Genomic DNA, 17,658 nt, shown 5'->3' with positions numbered 1-17,658 from the left:
GTGAAGATAACAGAATCCATGTAACTCGATTTCAATTTGAGCTTCGCAAAATTGCCCTCCTCGGAGTTCTCCACGCGCTCTCGATCCGGTCGGAGCTTCGGTGCGCGAAGCCGTGCCACCTCGATAGAGATATGGCCGAAGATAGCGAACCCTCGATACCCTTGTCTGCCAATTAGGTAAATTCAATATAATTAACTATATTCTAGCTGATAGTTCAACCAGGAATCGATCCGACTGGATGGGGACTCGTTACCATCTCGATTTGTTCTCTTCGCTCTGAGAACCGGCTACAAGTTTGTTTACACTGTGCGCACGTTGTCGCGTGCAATTTTCGATAAAAAGCGACATTAAGTAAAATCGTTAACGATATTATATCGATACACAATTTTACCACGGAAGTGGCAAAATTTTATGCAAGATGATTGAAACTCTGCTTGTTGAAATTTCTGTTTTTCCTTTTTCAGTTATCACGCGAGTCTACTAATTAATTCGTACTATGACTGGTACTTTATCAAGCAATCGTATTTTTAACCATTTGTTTTTATGTACATGCACGTTATCTTCCCTTTTAGAAAAAAGATTCAATCCTACGAAGAAAATTGTTTTACCAATCGAATATTTTCTATGTGTGTATAGCGTGCATTCCGTGCATCTTCCCTTTCGAATTCGCCACAAATGCTTCGCTGTTTCTTCGTAAATGTAATCAGAAGCCCCACTATTCGACGAGATCCAATCCCGTCAACAGTCTATAAATTCCGCGTCGATTTAATCCGCACTCCTCTGCAAATTTTTCTTTCTTTTCACCGTGTTTCTTTGCACCCTCGCCGTTTCGTCTCGCGGTCTCTCGATCTCCCCGCTCGGCTCCCTTAAATAGGCATTCGGTATCCCGAACATCGAGATTCGTATCGAACGGCTCTTTAAGATAATGATTCCCGCGAACGTTGCGTTAGGCCACACTCTGTTCACCTACGTGGTGAACCACGCCGCCGCCGGTGGTAACAAGATATAATAATCACTGTCATCAGCACCGACTCGCATAACCCTTCTTCTTGCGTTTCGATGCGCGTTACGACGCCATGGACGAGGCAACGATCGAGGCCACGTCGGATCGTATGAAAAAAAAACTCGAGCCGGTCGACGCTCGACGAAGTTGGAAAGACTTGGACCGGTCGGCTTTACCGATCGATTATCTGCGAGATCGTGGGTGTGAGACGCGCGCGCGAGCCGCCTCGCCAAACAGCTATGCTTTTACGCGCGGATATATTAATTGTGTTTGCTAATAGAACGAGCGTTGATTAACTGGGGGGGAAAATGTTTAAGCGTGGTCGTTTCATTAGCATTCGTTCCCTGGCGTGATTTATCAAATAAATATTACCTAACCGACGCGCGTTGAAATCGTTGACCACCCGTTAAACGCCCCGTTGCTCGATCTTTCTCTCTTGTCGAAGTGAAATCATCGGGCAGAAACGTGACAGTGTCACATGGATATTTTATTCAGCCTGTCTATAATACGTTTCATTTTTCTTAATCATTTGTCCTATACTTCGACGCGATACACGTGGAGTAAAGTGATCTCTGTCGAGATAGCATCGGGACATGTTGTCGTTCCAACGAAAACCAGAATTTCATCGTGTTTGTATTTGTCATTAATCATCCCAGCCATTTCGACGACGAAGATTGAAACACATTCGGATTGTTCGTTCTAACGAAGACGTCGTTCTCTCAACGATTGGCGAAGTTATCGCCAGACAGAATTAGATAATCGTGTTTTACGAACGCACAGTTTTCACTTACACACCGGTGTCTCCGGTTACGATGGTACGGTTGAGATTAACGTTTATCGCCGGGTACCGATCGCGGCCGTTTTCATTTCACACGCGACGCGACACATCGTACGTATCGATCGCCGGCGGGAAAACGTCGAGATCACCACAATCAGCGTTTTCTCGAAAATCCCTCGATTTTTCGAGGTCGGTCAGTCGCTATCTTTAACGCGGATCCAATACGGGATTGGAATCGGGGCCGAGGCATTATTAAACCAGTACGTGCAGAGATCCCTCCCTCAAATTATAAAGACGTGAGCTTCGTCGAATTGAATCGTGAGATTCTACGTAAGAAGCGTGTACGTATTCGCTGGCGGGAGGGAGGGGGAATCCTTTTATGGGAAACCATCTCCCCAAGTTCTAAACGTGATCCCTATCTAGCCAGATTTAAATGTTCCCCGTTCTTTCCGCAGCGAGACACTTTCCCTCGGAAAAGGATCTTCCTCCTTTACCTCTTGCGTGCACGGGAACTTCCTACATTAGATTACTTTGCAAAGAAATGGGTTTCAATTCTTCTAGCGCTTCTAGCAGAACCTCGGAGTAAAAAATGTTCAGCGCGGAGAAATCTGCGTTAGAGGGCCAGAGATTCTCCTTTACGGGCAGTAAATACGATTGAACGAACAACTAACTTGCAGTTTCTTCTTGTGGTAAAATTCCAATTGTATAAATTTGTTGCTTCGGTGACGATTATAATTCGTATATCTGTACTGTGTAATCACTGTTCATGTAACGTTCAGATCTTATACATTCAAAAATTTGAAGTCCGTATAAACGGAGTGTACTACCTTAACGAAGGATAATGGTTCCATCGAGAAACCCGGTTACGAAGATCTCTTGAAGCAAAATTATATAAAACGTCTCAAGAATGGTCGTCTAAATACAGTTACAATTTAAATCTCTTAAAACGAGCTGATGGCTTGCCCGAGTTCCTTGTTCCTCCGAGTTCAGTCGAATCGTACATAGCCGCGCGAAAGTTGTACAAATTGCTAATTCAGCGCCGATCATGGCCGAGGTCGCTTTACAGGTTAGTTTATTGTCGTAAGCAGAAATCGTGCGCTCGCGGACGAGTTGGACCGATTTACGATGGAACAAGTTAGGCGACTCGACTAACCTCCGAGACTCAACCATGCACAATTCGGTCGTACGCAGATAGCATGATTTACCCCGGCGCCGACTCGATAACGAAGCGGGTAACGAACATGAGCCGAGTCCAAGGAGGATTTCGTTAAATCGGATCATTTGTCACGTCTCTCCGCTCGATTGTATCATGGTCGTTTGACGTATATACCGGCGGTACGTCGGATCGTATCGAGATCGAGATCGAGATCGGTTCGGTTCGAAGCGTTGATTGGAGTTCCGTGGCGCGTTTCGATCGGTGCTGCGCGTGTCGCAGCCTCGTCGCGTCGGTCAGGTCACCGGCCCGAGTTTCATCGACGAATTAAAATTGATCGATGCCGGTCCAGGTAGGTACGACAGCCGAGAGACACGGGTACCCGTGTAGGAAACGAAAATATTCGTGTCGACAGTTGGGTTATGTGAAAAAAGACTTTCTCTATCGTTTGATCGTTGTAAACGAGCTACTGTTGGACATGCTTAAACGCGTGGAAGCATTTGTACACGAGGGTGTCTGTCTCTGGTATTTCAAGCGGCGGAGTATATTGCGTTCTTTGCTGTTGACGCATACATTGATTTCATCTTTGAAGAACCGGTGTCTCTTTTTTCCTAAGGAGAAACAGTGGTCTCTCTTTTCGTAAAAATTTATACGTGTACGAAGCGCACGTATTGCGCAGAAATAGAAGGAGATTTCGCCGAAATAGTTTTGTGATAGAAATAACGGGCAAAGAGTGAAACTTTTGTTTGTTGTATTTCACGAAAAGATCATCGAGATACATAAAAACACACTAGAAGTAAATTTATGAAATTTCTATGAAAGTAAGAATTACACTACTTCGGCCACTTTGGCTCTATCGAAACGTAGACACATTTCAAGAACTCGAGGATCAATTTTCTCGAAGATAATTCATTCCCTATTCCTTGGTCCCGCGACGAGCAATTACACGGGCAATTGCTGCAAGCGACTTTTCGAATATCTCGATCTGAGAAACTGAAGCGATCGCGAGGGTTTCTCGAAATCGGTCAACGAGGTCTTCGAATTCAGCTTGCTTCAGCAAACGTGACATCTCGACGAATCGAATTAACGGGGAAAAGGGGATACCATGCGCGTCCGGTATTGCAGGAGATCACGGATCGATCTAATCGCGGAACGATTTCGGCGATCGGCAGAAACCATGCGGAAAGCTTTTCCAGCCGTATTGTCAATGCAGCGAGCGTAGGTGGATACCTGCCTGATAAAGTCGAGCCGCTGGCAGGATAGAGCGAAGCTGTGGATAGGGATGCTCGGGTCACTTCCCCAGTCACGTCTCGGGGATCTGTAATTGAGGAGGATAGGAATCGGCGTCGTCGGTAAAGCGGCAACGACCGCGAGCGATTCGCTCCGAGTCCTGCTGCTCCTCGAGTCGTCGTCGTCGTCGATTTCAGCCGGAGCTGGAGCCACTCTTTCGTTCGTGGGAAACGTGCCCAACCCGGTGGAGATCCACATCTTTTTATCCGGCACGCGGTACAGCTTACTACGGGGGGCGCACGGTCGGATCGTGGATCGTTGAAATCGTCGGGTGATCGACGATTGTCGTTTGCTAACCACGGACAATTCGCCAATGGTTCTTCGGTTAAAAGGACAATGCTCGATATATCTAGAACCCTTCTTGTAGCGTGTACATACGAGGTTGGACGAGACGGTCTGAATTTAGCTTGATGTCAAATTGTGAACCATTTTAGTCTGTGGTTGACTGATCAACTGATGGTAATTGTAAAAGCAAGGCTCGATATTTAGAATATACCAAACACTGTTTTCGTTCGCGAATTAGACAGTATAAGTTTAGGTCAAACCGTGGATCTGAAGAAGACAATGCTCAATATTTAGAACCCTTCTCGCGGTATAATATAATAACCAGATACAGTTTTTGTTATTACAAAATTTGTTCTCGAGACGCGTAAATCAAGCAGGTAGGTTTACGTAGATGTCCAGCGGAACAGCAGACGGTTATCTGATTAGCTCGAAGGGAAAAGGGAAAAATTCCGCATCCCGGTTCGTTTGTTAGCAGTCGCCGTAGAGACTGTATCGCGTTGTTGGCCAGCTTGAAGTAAAGGTCAACGATTGCGTCTTCCTCCTACCTTCTGTGCTTGGCAAGCTCGAGCCTTGGTAAGCTCGTAACCGCTGCTGCTGATGTTGCTTTTGCTGCTCGTGGCTCTCTGTCCTCTGTTCGTCCGTCTAGCTGGTACGTCCGTTTGTCTAGCGGATTGTCGCCGTGTCGTGTTCGAGTTACCGGTACAGACGGACCGTTGTGTTCCTGGCGAACCGCTTGTAACGTGCAATCTTTGCCCGAGCCGCGACCGAGTGCCGGTTTGTAACACGGAAGTGCACACGCGCGCGAGAACCGCGGGACAACGGATCAGCTGTCCGGGGGAACGATGACAGCGTGTCACGGGTTAACGACTCCGTGGAAAGGATTTTCCATCGGTTAGGTGGGAAGGTCATCGCGCGAACGGCCGCGGAGAACACGCGCGCTTTGTGCTTCCCGTCGTTTCCTCGCGTGTGTACGCGCGAATGGGTCAGTCGGCCGTGGTCGTGCGACGCAGCCAATGGCCGTTCGCTTAATAGCAGCTTAACAGTCCCTCGACTAATAGAATAACCTACGACTCGAGATTAAAAGGCAATTATGTTAATAAGAGAGGATTGAACGCTGGTGACTGCAAACGATTAATAAACCGGCAGTCAGTCACGTGAGCTCGCCGCACAAGCGCAATGGTACTCGAATGTTATTTAATAAGCATTCTCGTGTGACGGGTCGCGTATGCCGGCCGTCAGTGCGGCTGGCTAATAAGCAAGAACGAAACGTGGATCGAAACGTTGGAAACTCGTCCGCCGGAAATTGTTCTCCATCCTCTCCACCGATCGAGCGGGAGAAACAACTCGGCGTGCTTACTTAGAATCGCGTTACGGTACGGGGAGAAAGGAGCGGAGGTCGGTCGATTCGTTGAACGAGCAAACGCGTATTGTCACTTTTCAGGCCGGGCCACGGGAACCGATCCTCGAGCGTGCGCGCACTTGAAAAAAATTCTATTACATCGTGCATGAATCACTGACAGGTATTGAACGAAACGGTGTATTGTACGACGGGACGCGCGCCTACCAGACCACCAGTGGAAACCGATCGGCGAACAAACGATGATATCGTGTGTACACAATCCGGCGTGGCCCGGCCAGCCGGCTACACCGTGCGCACAACGGGTCCAATATATTTCTAGCGGTTGTTACGAATGATTGGCAATTATCGACGCTGTCGCCAGGATACCAATAACTCCGACCAGAAAATCGTCGGCAACGTTCGCTACGAACCGCGTACACGCGTCCATCGGCGAGCTGGTGTGCGATCGTTCGTACGTCGATCCTCGGCTGACTATTCATTGTTGGCCGTGTACCAGTTACACGGTCTAGCACTCTCAGCTGTGCAACCAGACGCTGCGTTAACGTTACTTAAACCAGGACATGTTTACTGCCCAATAAAAACCACCGACTCTGTCTCAGTTGCTTTCGTTCTACCTGTTGGCGCGAAACAACAGTCTTACCGATTAAACCGCGTTGCTAGTTCGAACCCGCTGTCCGGTTGTTCCAACACTCTACCGGAGGAGATTCACGCGCCGGAGCGTGTCAATCTGTCTATCGGATCTTATTGTCGAATGAGATTCGTTATTGATTCGACGCGTCAGTGGAAACTCGTAATTTCTTCGGTAATAGGTCGTACGACGTTGCACCGACAGTGTATATTTCCAGTTCGTAATATCCAACTAGTTCTCCACTGGCTACGAGGCCAGTAATCATGGAAGAAATATGCACGAGGAAGAAACCGATGAACAGATACGTGTTTGTTGTTAAATGTTACAAACCACACCTTAGCTCTTTCAAACGTCAATTTACTCCTCGATCGTGTCGCCAATGTTTGATCCTACGTCTTTGTCAGTTTAATAGAGTTTGGCAAAATCGGGATAGAATTGGTAGAGTTCCAAGGAGCGTGAATCGACGGACCAGTCGTCGGGCGACGAGGGAAAGGCTGGCAAAAAGTCGTTGATCGAGACGAGATGGTCGCGCCGTAAGCATCCTTTCGAGCAACACCGCGAAGAAACTGGACGTCGAGTCGGAGAAGGAAGGAAAGAAAGAAAGAAAGAAAGGAAGGAAGAAAGGAAGAAAAAGTTCGGCAAGGTGGGTCTACGGGACGTCGGGTTGTGCTTAGCTCGTGTCAGGAATGTAATTCACACGCCGCTGGCATTCCGTTCCATTCCATTCCATTCCGCCCGCGGCTCCTCTTTTGTAGCCAGGCACTGGCGTCACGAGGTGCCGCGCGGTTCTTTTTCACCTGGCCACCTCTCGATCCTCCGTCGACCCGCTGCCTCGAGAGAGCACGTTCCGGATCGCGAAATTGTGGATCGTGTTCTCGCTGGTTTTGGTTAAATGCCGCCTCCGACGGCCTCTCTCTCTCTCTCTCTCTCTCTCTCTCTCTCTCTCTCTCTCCGCCTTCTACCTCCTCTCCAGCGGACTGCCATTCTTTCGTTGAATTCTGGCTCCATTACAGAACCGAACAAGAAATCGAGGGAAGACGGTGGTCGATTCCGATCGACTTGATGTTGATTCGCAACGATTAGTCGAACAGGACCCGCCTGTCTTTCGGATCCTTCTGGTTTTGCTCCGTCTAATCGCGGCGAGAACTTTTCACGTGCAACGAATAACAAGCGTTCGAGTAGCAGTAGGTCGAACACGACGATGGCACGCGATATTTAATTGCAATGGAACTGTCGTGAGCGACTTGAGTCGATCAGCGATCTTGGTGCGTCGAATGTGTAACTTTAACGAATCCTTGGGAAATAAATTTCTGTACCAGCCTCGAGTATTTTTGATGAAATAACTTGCAGAAATTCATTATTCGCCCCGTTTCGTGAATCACTAAAATAAACTTCCACGTCGGTAGCCTTGTGCTTGAATGTCCATAAAATAACATCAATTTTCCACACACTCCACCATGTATGTAATTTCCTTAACGACGAGTTGAGAACATAACCACATGGACATTCGCCGTCAAGTTTTTGCGCTCGACGTGCATAAAGTAACAGATACAGCAAAAAATGAACCTGTTTATCCTCGAATTTGCAACACATCGGGTTCGTGTATGTACGTACATAGCAACGTGTACGTACAAATTGCGAGAACCTTCTGGTTCCGTGCTCTTTGTGTTCTATTCTGTTTGCCAGGGCTCTGCGCGAGCGGCGGCAAATCGCAGAGAACGTTAAGAACAGCATCGCATTATAGAAGGACTGGCGTCGACGTGGCGGTGTCACGTGGCGGAGGAGCAGCGTCGGTCTGCATTCCTCGCGGTTCTTCTTTCGTGGCGCGGCAGTGGCACCACCGGCGAGGGTGTGCACGAGCGAGACGGTGTGCACGGTCCCGGTGGGAACGGGTATACGTACGGAAGTGTATTTATTACGACGTTAGCCCAGTTTAGCAAATTAGTTACATGCCCCCTTAACCGCGCTGTAATGCATACTCTCGCCGCATTCTTCTCCTGTGTAATTCCGCCGCGACTGTTGCTCTCCTCGCGCGCCTTCTTCCACCTTTCGTCCACCAACGCCGGCTACCGACCGTGTGTTCTGGCCTCTCTCGGAAATCGCGGCTAATTCGCCGCGCGGGAATGTACGTACACAAGCACGAAGGGACCCGGTCGCTGCCGCCTTCAGATTCTCAAGTTCAGAGAGAAAGAGAGAGAAAGAGTTCACTGACACCGCATGCCGTGCTGTTATTTCGGCAATGACGGAAGTCGGTTGACGTTTTGAGTGGTTCAATGGGATCAATTTGTGTTTGGATCGTACCAATCTTGCTAAATATGATACCGCTTGTACCATCGTAGATTGGCTGGGTGTTGAAGGCTGCGGTTAGAGGTTAATTTATTACTCTTGACAATGCTGTTGCGCCGCGCGTAAGTGGCGTTGCGAGATGGTTTGCGTGCACACACACGCGCACGCAAGCAACGATATCGAACTTGCAAAGGTACGAATCGAAGATTTTAGCTTATGTGAGAGAAACGTTTCACCATCGATTAGAACTCACAATCGTTCGTAAGAAAGATGCTTTGAGCAATTGAAATGTCTCGTTTGTTAAAAGGTCGAGTAACACGAGAACGTTCTCCTACAAAGTCTGTCGATGTATGTATATATTATACATCCGCTTCCAGCTGCAATATCTGCCATATCCTTGCTGCGCAGGACGTTATAAAAAAAAAAAAAAAAAAGAATAAGAACAATAAATGCTTATTATATTCGCGCAGAAGCGAATGTAATTACAAACACTGAGATCCGGTGAAAGCGTCTTAGTCGGATCGCTTCGTTTACCAGTCTCCTTACACCGCTCTCGACGCCACTTCCGGTCCGGCCGGCGTCCGCCGCGCCGCACAACGGAGTACGACGAGAAGAAACATCGCGTGAAAAGAAAATCAAACTAGCTGTTCTACACGTTGTCGTCCGTTTCGGCCTCCGGGGAAGCTCCTCAGAAGAAATCAACGCCGAGGAACAATAGCGACCGAGTTCTTTGGTAAATAGAGCAAGCACAATACGGCATATATATATATATTTATGCGGAAACTGGCAGTCTGGCAATTCGTTGGCTGCAGTTTTCCTTCTACCTACAGTCTCGTCGACGTCTCGGCCGTTTCTTTCTTAACCCCTTTCCAACCGGTGCGGAGCTCGACTCGAATAAACGGAGAACAGGCGGACGCCTAAGTGGCCGTGAACGGGCTGAATGCATTTCAATCTCATTCCCGCGATTTCTCTCGTCGCAGTTCAAATGATCACCGAGCCTGCTGCGCACCCCTTTTCTCGCTCCCCTTTCATGCCACGCCGTGTACTTTCCGCAGCTGAGAAAGAACGTTCGAAACGCAAACTCACTAACGAAGAATAACACGTTGTCCATGCGACATTGCTTCCCACTGTTACGATCGTCATCGTCATCGTCATCATCATCATCATCATCACCGCCATTGTCGTTATTCACGGTAATATCGTCGCTACTTTCACCGACGTACGACGACACCGTCAGTCGTCCTTTCCGCGGCCATTCCACTTTAGAAACACCATCGTTCCCTTTCTGTCTCCTCGATTCTCTTCTCTCGGAAACGGTAAACCACCGAGAACAGCTTCCTCTCCCCTTTTCCGCAAGGTCTCGTTCTCGTAACGCCATTGAACGACGCGACGCCATCTCGCTGCCGCATTACTCGCACAGGTATTTGCGTTTCCCCGGGAACAATTAGTTGCTTTTTATTCCTCGATTCTTACCTCATTTCAACGTGTATTCCTTCCGTGAACCGTCGATTGTGTGATTCGACCAAATGTTCACCACGTGTGCACAGTTTGCACTCGTTCTTTCTATATACGGATTTAGATCTCAGTCTTCATTTTGTTTCAAGCAAAGCCAAGTTGACGTTAATGTTTCTCAGATACGACTTTTCTAACAATTCTCTGACGATTTCTCCTGTTCTGTTAGATCGTTGCTAATAACGATTTAATTCTCCTCAAACGAAGACAAATAACGGACTGTAGCGGCCTAGAGTCCCTCGAGTACGAGTTTCGAACACCCACTCGTACAAGCCACAAGTGGCTGTGCGCCTAGCGTCGAAGTCAAACGATATTCGATGTTAAGCAAACAGAGTGCGGAACATCGCTAGAATGGGTGGGTGACCGTCCAGCCTAGCGAAGTAAGTTAGAAAAAACAAGCGTCTGGGGTAAGGGGTCGCTGCCATCAGCCCCACTCCACTGATGAGTCTAGGCAGCGACTCTGAGACGAAACCGCATTTCCTCACCTTTACCCATCAATCACACCAATTCTTTCTTCATCCCCGCATCGCATTAACATCAAGCCCTTCAGGACGTTGGTGTTCTCAGTGAAACAAGTTGACGATTCTTCGACTTTTCCTTTTTTCGCGACAATGCTGGTTCTCAGGGTTTCCAAGGTGTTGCATGGGTGTTATTTCGAACAGCGTCGAAATAAAGAGGCGAGAGTCGCACGCAGACATCGCGAGGATGTAAATTCGCGTGGCAGAGTTTAAGCGGCGATCGCGGATGAAGATAGTCGAACGATCGGGTAGCTCGAGCCCGCGTTATTCACCAACGAGTTCCGATTTTATCAGCCACGTATCGCGGCTGGATAAGCGCAAGCGGCAATAGGTGTCGATATTCTCGTCGGCAACAAAATAGCCTCCATCCCCTTGTTCGTCCCGTGTTTGCGTTTCTGCTCGCCTGGCAAACAAATTGTCGACGCGTTTCAATCGAACGGCGTATGTGTGTGTACCTCGGGAACATCGTTTTAACAGATCGGCGCGTCGGCCAAGGCGTTTGCAATATTTACAAGATTTCTCAGAGTGACGCGTATGAAGATGGATAAGGAAGCTCTTGGTGTAATTAACGCTCGATTGTCGTAGTACGAGATAGTTATTAATACTCTCGCGTGTCTCGTGCGCGCGAGGTTCGGTGCAGTCTTAGCTCTACGTTCACCGCGTCGCCTAACGAAGCGATCAATACGCCTTATCAACGATCTCCTAATCGGGAGATACGCAGTGCAGGACGAAACCGCCGCGGAGTATCGTGTTTGATCAGACGAAACCCCCTATTTACTGCTCCTGTCATCGAAGCAAAGTGTTTATTATCGTGCTATTAGCATACTGCATTGTATCCTGGTAAATCCACGGTGAATTATTCAGGCAGGCGGTCATCCTTTAAACTGTTTTCCTTTCGCGGATGTTGATGATATTGGGAAACAGTGTGACACGGAGGATTTGGTGCTACGTTCACGAAATATTGAAACGAACTGTTATAGTTATAGTTCGTCGATTTATTTAATTTACATAATAGTCTATCAAGTACGAAAGTCAACGCAATTATTAGAAATCTCAGGCAGGGAAAACTAACACGAAGAATGTAGAATATTCGAACCTGTTTATAGAAAAATGACAAACATATGATAATCTTCCGCCCACTGGTGACAAATAAGACAAATTTATTACGAATCATAGCGAACGAAAATTCAACCAAGCACAAGTCATCGTCAATTCTCCGGAGATTCCGAACATGTTACACGACGTGAAAGTAGATCGACGAGCTTCTTAAGCGTATTATCGACAGCCGTATCGTGGCACGGTCGACTACAGGTCGTCGATAGAAGCGAAGAGAGAGAGAGGGGAAGAAAGTTTCTCTCGTAGCTCCGTGTGCCGGTCAATGCGGGCGAACATAAATTTAGCATGCGTAGGTGGGTGAAACCCAACTAGCTGACTGGTCCGTGCCACGCCTGTTATTGTCCCCTTCCAATATCAAAGAGTAGACTACCTACGCGTTTAGGCTACCTGCGACTTCATCATCGTGCTTCCCATAAAAACGAATTGGCAACCTCGCGCAAACACTCGGCAGCGGGTTTCCGATGCATGAAAAGGTCCGCTAATTGCGCGATTAATTGGCCATATGATTATATCGACTTCACCGATCGGTGTTCCGCGAACCGAATCAGCCTCCCCATTTGAATCTCGATGCATTTGTACGCGATACCACCTGATCGAAGTAACGCTTAGATCCGTGCCCGCTTGTACGCTCGTTCGTTCGTCGGCTCATTGTTCCCCTCGTTGAATCGGTGCCTGCGAACAGCGATTTTGGCCCGCGAACACGCTTCGATTCTTATTTCCCGAGCCCATTCGCTTTCACCATTTGTCGTCGATTTCGTCGCGAAAACAACAAAGAAAGGAAAAAGGAAAAATTGGACCGTCACACGCGACTTGGATCGAATCTCCTACTACGGCGGAGATTTTTCCACCGCGGTGTATTAACCAATAGCTGCTCGGCGAACGGTAAACTTTTCTCTCGCACGGTAATTAAAGACCGGCGAACGATTAAAAGCAATCGCTCCTTTGCTTCATTTTCATTCCTCTCCCCACCTTGCTCTCTCTCTCTCTCTCTCTCTCTCTCTCGTTTTTTCCCCGCCAGCCCTAGGTACGTCTGTAATACGTGAATTTCGCGGCACGGAGCGTGTTAAACGTTATAAAAAATATGTTATTACGAAGCTCTTGGTTTTGCCCCCTTTTATCACGGTAATGCACCACCGGCCCTCTGATAATGCATTTTGACCCATTTGTCCCGGGGTCGCAAAAAAGAGTAGGTGCAGTATAATCTTGGCACTTTAAGCGCACGCTACATGCCTATTAACCGATGCGGTAATTCGTCCGTGGCGGAGAGCGCTCGAGCGCGCTCGAGCCACAAAAGAGTCCAACGGCCCGCACCGGCTATCTGTTACCGAGCGGCCTCGCCTCGCAACTGCCACCGGCGTCATTAAATATAATTAAAAACTGTCAGTTACGATTCTAGGAAAAACCGAAAAGAGTAATCGCGCGAAATTTACTTAATTAACAGCGCAATTACCCGCGCGCGAAATATTGCCGCGCGCACGTACACGCGTTCGCGAAAACTGCGCGCGCGCGTACGGATAATGAACGTGCGATTACCAGGAGAACACATAATTACAGCCACTAAAAGATTATGGGAACAATGAATCAAAAGACCGACCCAGCCCCCTAATGCTTTTCTCGCTCTCGTATCGCGCGAAATTAATAAACTACCTCCGGAAATTTGCCAACCGTAATGATCGGTACCATCAGCAAGATTAACCAATGTTTCACGACCGTCCGTTGATAAAGGGCGGCGAGAAAGACTCGCGTACACAGCGTAATTATCAATTATCGCGTCACTCGTGTCTATGGATGCATCTACCATCGTGTTAATTAATAATTCAGACGCGTGAGAGGAAAAGAAAAAAATTGAAGATTCTGTGGCGCAAAAATTGGACGAGTCTAGATTTTTTAATTTGAGGAAAGCTAAATTAGCTTGGTTCTTCGTACCGAAATGTTAGAAATTAATGAAGAATGTATAGAACTAGATCGTTGTGAGAAAATAAATATGTAAAGAATTATATTATATGAATCATTGGAATCAGAGTTTTTTTTTTTTTTTTTTTAGTATCTGCTTTTTCGTTCTTATTACAAAAGTATCTCAGATCATTAACTCTCAGTTCGTGTTAAAGCATCGAAGTGAAATTTGAAACAATCAGAAGAGTCGAAACCACAAATTTTCTTGCGCCATAATATATAGTTATAAGAATATATACATGAGACTTTAACGAGTTTTCATTTTCCAAAGAACGTCTGTGGGTTTTTGCGCGTGTTCAATTAAAAATCAAGTCGTCGGTGACGTGGCACGGCAAACAACTAATCGCGCCAGTCAATCGATCGAAAAGCACGGCGCAACCACGACCTCGATATATCGAAGGTTCGTGCTTGACAAGAAATCCGGCGCAATTAGACGAGAGAGTCGAGTAGCTCGGGCTGCAATTACTCCGACGTTGGACCCAGGGGAGAATGGGCGCGAGGGAGCCCAGAGACGAACAAGCTGGACGAACAAGCGTCAAAACAGCCTCATTAAGGTCATTAGCGTTCGACCGGTTGCAAAGGAACGGTGCGTAAGAGTAGCGAATGCATGTCTCGGCACATTTCACGTGTCGTCGCTCGTACCAGCGCCGTCAAAGACGGTCCATCGTGGAACCGAGTACCGCACAAAGGCGCGCTAGTTTTCAGCTTCTTACAGAATGGATTCACTCTGGTCTCTGTAAAATTTCCCATCCACCCGGTGACACGAATTTTTTCCAGCTAGTGGACAACTTTTACGAGCAAATGGATCCTCGTGCATTCTGCGGGACATTTTTAAAATGCGAAATTGCACGAAACATTCAAACGTGGCGCTTCTTTTCTTTTTTTCCTCGAGATTCTACTTTTTCAACGGCGAAAATATGAATTATCGCGGAAAAGTTCGCCATTTATTCATAAGCGAGCGGATTTACCAGAAACGCGATAGCTTTGGGACAGTGGATGAGTTTTCCCACTTTTGAAACGAAAGTGAAGAAATGTCGACGCTCTTGTTGATCAAGATTTGGGGAAATTTTCCAACGTCGAAAGGGTGAATTTATTTCAGTCAAAGGAAAAGTAGAGCCGGTTCTTAAGCTTCTTCCCACGAAAATTTACAGAAATCCCCTCTCTCTTTTGGATTCGACGGAGCGCACTTTCGTCTCCTTGCCTCCAAACGAAGGCATTCTTTTTCCATTTTTTCTTCGTCTTTATGCACGCGTCTCAAGTAGCACGTGGCCCCGTGCCCCATTCAAATCATCGAAGCGTACCGTGTTTGACAATAGAAAAAAAAAAATAAACAAAAAAGGAAGGAAGGAAAGGAAATCGTCGAACAAGCGCAGGTTTCCTCGGTCGGTGGACAGGTGCTGGTAACCCGTTTCGGATAATTCGCGGGGAAAGCCATTCGCGGCGGATTCTCGAAAGTCCTGCTCGACTTATTCACCAGCCACCTGAAACGCGGCATAAAGGTTTTTTGCTTACCCCTTTTGCTTCGAGGGGGTTGCCGCACGCGCAATAATTTGAATAGGCCTTGCCGCTGTCAAAACAACCCTCGTCCCGACCCAAGAAGTTCCGTCTGTACGCCGAGGGGATTTCCACCCAGGCGAGCCGACCGCCTCTTTTTATCCGAACCGGTGTACCCCACGTAGTTACCGTGTTCGCTGTAACGTTCAGACAAACGAATTACGAACACGCCCCGCGAAACTACGTGTTTTTTCATCTGCTAATTTGATACGCGTGCTCTTTCAACCGTGGCGGATGTGTAAGGTGTATGTCTGGATGGGAACGGCGTATGGAAACATTTCTGTACGAAAGCTTCCTCGAGTTGGTCAGAACTTTGGATTGTTCCTTTCCTATTCCGTTGAACGAGACGCGCGTGAACTGTAAATTGTTTTTCTCCGCTCTGTCTGCGTGCATGGAGTTCAAGTGGGATTGCAGTGGGATTCTGATTATATCGCGCGAAAATGTTGAAAGATACCACCCGTTGATTACAAAATTCAATTTATGCCGAAAGCGTGTTTTTGTCGTTCCTATCGAATATTTAAAAATATTTTCTGCAATTTGTATATTGTATAACGTTTAATCTACGCGTCACACTTCCTCCTTCAACAATTTCGTACTAAAATTGTTCTCCTTCGCAGGTGTAGCCAGTTCGACGAGAGGAGAGAAAGCCTGAGAGGCATCGAAATGACAAATCGAATCGGGCCGGAGAGAAACGCACCGAAAGATAAGAAGATACCAGGACAGGCTGGATATATGTTTGCCGGAGAAGAATGGAAGTCCCGGGAGTTGGCGCGGCGCGCAGGTAATGAGGTATATTACGACATGTCGTTGGATACTTTTAACGTCGCGTCGATGGTCGTCCCGTAAATTCCCAATTCACGCAGCGCGCGCGCTCGCTCGCTCGCTGCCCTACGGGAATGGCTGCCGGTCGCGGCCCCTCCGCTCGACCTTCAACCCGTGGCTGGACCTCGTACCTTCCGTGACGGTGGTAAGTCGTCGAGACGGCCCGGTGGAAATCCGAAACTCCTCGCCTTGTATCCGTGGCTGCTGTTGCATCGTGTTGCATCGGGTCGCGTCGCCGCGGCGCGCGTCCCTCACGATCGTTACTCACGGCTCGCGCGAATAAACGCGTGCGACTCGACTCGTTACGCCGAAATACGCCCATGTGGAGAGACATGACGTATGACGTGGGTTCGCGGCTGGCGAACGGTTCATATATTCGTTGGAGACGAGCCGTTAATTGTCCCCCTCCTTGTGCTTCGTGGCTCGACTCGTCCGCGAATCGAATCGCCACGCACGAGACCGAACTCGGCCTGTTCTCTGACGCGAGACGCTGGACACCGCCGAGTCCCCCGAGCTTGGAATTCTATCTACTTTATGATCCACTCGCGATTTATCGTGGAACTTGTAGAGACCTGGAATCTCGAGCCAGCCGACTGTTTCTTCTCTAATTGCGTTTATGTGGTTTGGGACGAAGATTTCGTGGAAGAGGGGAGACTCTCAGAGGAAGGTTCAGTTTTGGTCTGGTCTGGGAAAGAGATGAGGGATTTTTGGGCGAAGTATTATAGGAGTATATTTGATCGAGTTACTTCGTAACATTAAATTACATTTGTAAAAGGGACTTGCAAGAAGCGTGCATACTTCACCCACATGTTCGACAAAGGTAGACTGCATTTCCAAATAGATTCCCTTTAATTTTATCTATGGTTTAATTAAAAATTAAGAATTATTCAACCAGAGATACATTATACGGAAAGGGTGCAAATTCGTCTTACCCCTTAACAAACAGAACGACAGATTTTGCCCGAGCCCTCCCTCAAATATTCTCCAAATGAACTTTGTTTTCTCGCAAGGAGCTGCGTAAATCGTCGCCCCGTTTATCGATGCCCGGTGCCAAGGATAAAGAAACAATTTGCGCGTTAATTGTCCGCGCGGGTGCACGGCGGCGGCAGTTTTCAAATTGACCGGATAAAGCCGCGTCACGGAACGTGCTAATTCACGCGGACACGTCCGATACGTTAACTCCTTGCCTGGCGAATGAAACGTTTTCAAGCGGTCCCCGACCATAATCGTACGTCAAGCGGAACTCGCGTTTCGAGACGCGAAGGGGAGGCGAAATTCCATTTGGTTTGCTCGCCGGTGGGTTCGCGGAACTCGCACGCAACGTATCTCGGCCAGGCTGTCTGGCCGGTATACACGTATAGCCGAGTTACGCTCGTGGTGTCATGGGAATCGGGGCTGAT

General features: G+C 47.8%; 1 long non-coding RNA gene across 1 annotated transcript in view; it reads left to right on the top strand.

Annotated features, from left to right (window-relative positions):
• Positions 1 to 16,268, top strand: part of LOC122533713 — a 95,023-nt gene extending 78,755 nt beyond the window's left edge. The window contains exon 3 of the long non-coding RNA XR_006307765.1: positions 16,054 to 16,268. This is a non-coding gene — a long non-coding RNA (uncharacterized LOC122533713). The remainder of the gene's footprint in view (positions 1 to 16,053) is intronic.
• Positions 16,269 to 17,658: the final 1,390 nt, after the last annotated feature.

This window comes from Frieseomelitta varia, unplaced genomic scaffold (genome assembly GCF_011392965.1).
Source record: "Frieseomelitta varia isolate USP_RPSP 00005682 unplaced genomic scaffold, Fvar_1.2 scaffold_546, whole genome shotgun sequence".
In the NCBI taxonomy this organism is placed as follows: Eukaryota; Metazoa; Arthropoda; class Insecta; order Hymenoptera; family Apidae; genus Frieseomelitta; species Frieseomelitta varia.
Note: the sequence above shows the minus strand (reverse complement) of the source record. Positions and strands in the feature narration are given on the sequence as shown.